This window comes from Oryx dammah, unplaced genomic scaffold (assembly GCF_014754425.2).
Source record: "Oryx dammah isolate SB20612 unplaced genomic scaffold, SCBI_Odam_1.1 HiC_scaffold_11, whole genome shotgun sequence".
NCBI classification, from domain to species: domain Eukaryota; kingdom Metazoa; phylum Chordata; class Mammalia; order Artiodactyla; family Bovidae; genus Oryx; species Oryx dammah.
Window position 1 is genome coordinate 6,684,670 of NW_024070195.1, and position 1,964 is coordinate 6,686,633.

General features: G+C 47.8%; 1 long non-coding RNA gene across 1 annotated transcript; it reads right to left on the reverse strand.

Moving 5' to 3' along the window:
• Window positions 1–600: 600 nt before the first annotated feature.
• Window positions 601–1,868, reverse strand: LOC120869905. Its single transcript, XR_005722664.1, has 2 exons — window positions 1,400–1,868; window positions 601–697 (listed from the first exon to the last, which is right to left on the reverse strand). It is a non-coding gene; the product is annotated as an uncharacterized LOC120869905 (long non-coding RNA).
• Window positions 1,869–1,964: the final 96 nt, after the last annotated feature.

The following is a 1,964-nucleotide window of genomic DNA, read 5'->3' on the forward strand; positions in this document are numbered from 1 at the left end:
TTTTTCTGGAACTCTCTTGCTTTTTCAACGATCCAGCGGATGCTGGCAACTTGATCTCTCGTTCCTCTGCCTTTTCTAAAACCAGCTTGAACATCTGGAAGTTCACAGTTCACATATTGCTGAAGCCTGGCTTGGAGAATTTTGAGCATTACTTTACTAGCGTGTGAGATGAGTGCAGTCTGTGCAGTAGTTTGCACGTTCTTTGGCATTGGAATGAAAACTGACCTTTTCCAGTCCTGTGGCCACTGCTGAGTTTTCCAAATTTGCTGGCAAATATGCTGGCATATTGAGTGCATCATTTTCATAGCATCATCTTTCAGGATTTGAAATAGCTCCACTGGAATTCCACCACCTCCACTAGCTTTGTTAGTAGTGATGCTTCCTAAGACCCACTTGACTTCACATTACAGGATGTCTGGCTCTAGATGAGTGATCACACCATTGTGATTATCTGGGTTATGGGTGGTTTAGTTCATTTAAGTGTCATCCCAGCTGGTTAAGGCAAGTTCTATCGATTTTTTCAGCAGAGTCTTCTGTTAAGTTGGTGAGGGTCTGGCCCTAAGTGGAATTCTTCAGGTCTTAGTCACTATCAGCTTTGGCTGTTTGAAGTCAGCTATGGTAAACGCAGGCTTCAGTTTTGATATCTGAAAGGTAGGTGTTGCTGTGAGTGGAAAAGTTTTCTCTTAGAATATGTATACTAAAAAAAAAAAAAAGATAAAAGAATATGTATGCTGCCAAAAGGTCATTTGCCATCTGTCTCTACAAGAATTAGGTCCCTAGCCACTGCAGTTGCTGACCTATAGCACACGGAGAGGAGTTCTAGGTAGAGATCAGGAATAAGGCACTCTAGGAAAAACTGGCAGAAGAGGCCTTTAGATGGGGACTGTTTTCAGGAGAAGGTTTATGAACCCAATCTTTTTTTTTTTTTTTTTCTATGAAAGCACTTAACAGAGACACCTGCTCCTCCTGACTAACACCAACATTCTGTCAAAATGTGTGCTTGAGTGCACAGCAACCCACTTCACCAAAATCACATATACTGACGCCTCCTTGTCCGCCTTCCCCACTTCAGTGAGCAGCTGCGCAGAGCTGAGAAGCTGTCTCCTGGGCTATGGTCCTCATTTTGCCCCCAATAAAACTAAGCTTACAACCCTCTCCTTGTGCATTTTTTTTTTTTAAGATACCCGTGAACTGCAATTTGTCTTCACTGGTTTGTATATGTATGATCTGTTCTTGTTATGTACTTGGAGGGGATGAAAGCAACATCAAGGATGACACCCACGTTTTGGTGTTACATCAACTGAAAATACGGTGGAGCAGGGAAGAGAAGCAGGTGTGGAGTTAATCTGTGTGTGTGCGTCGGGGGGACACTGCAGAGGTGCTTGCAAATTTAACTCACCTACAGTCAGTTTTCAAGTAGCCTCTTCAAGTACTCTTCAAGTAGCCTCACTCCTTAAAGGGAAGTGAGCCAGATTGTCTAGCCTGTGGCCACCGTATGTTCTGCAGGTAGAAAATAGTCCCTTCTGGTGGTAGCAAACTAGGTGATCAGGCTAGAGGGACCATCTCCGATGGCCTGCATGTGGTTGACACCTGGCGAGGACTGGAGCGCTCCATTTAGGCATCCTTCAGAATCCAGTCTCTGACACGCTCTTTCCCCCATCGGTGACCTCCAACGCAGGCCTAGCCCAGCTCGCCAGGCCTCTATCAAAACTAGACTCCAATCCTGGGTTTCCGGCTTTTGGCCAGGCCGTCTTGGATCTGGGACAAGTGCTGGACGACCCTCCCCGCGTCCAGCTTCCGGGACACACGTGCTCGGCGACTCTCCTTGCCTCGGGGACAGAGCACGCGCCGGGCCGTCGGCAGCAAGCCACGCCCGTAGGGCGCAGATCCCGCGACGATTCCAGGCCTCTAGCCCCGCCCCACGCTACGCCCCCAGAACGCAAAGAGCGCGACGACTCCAGGTC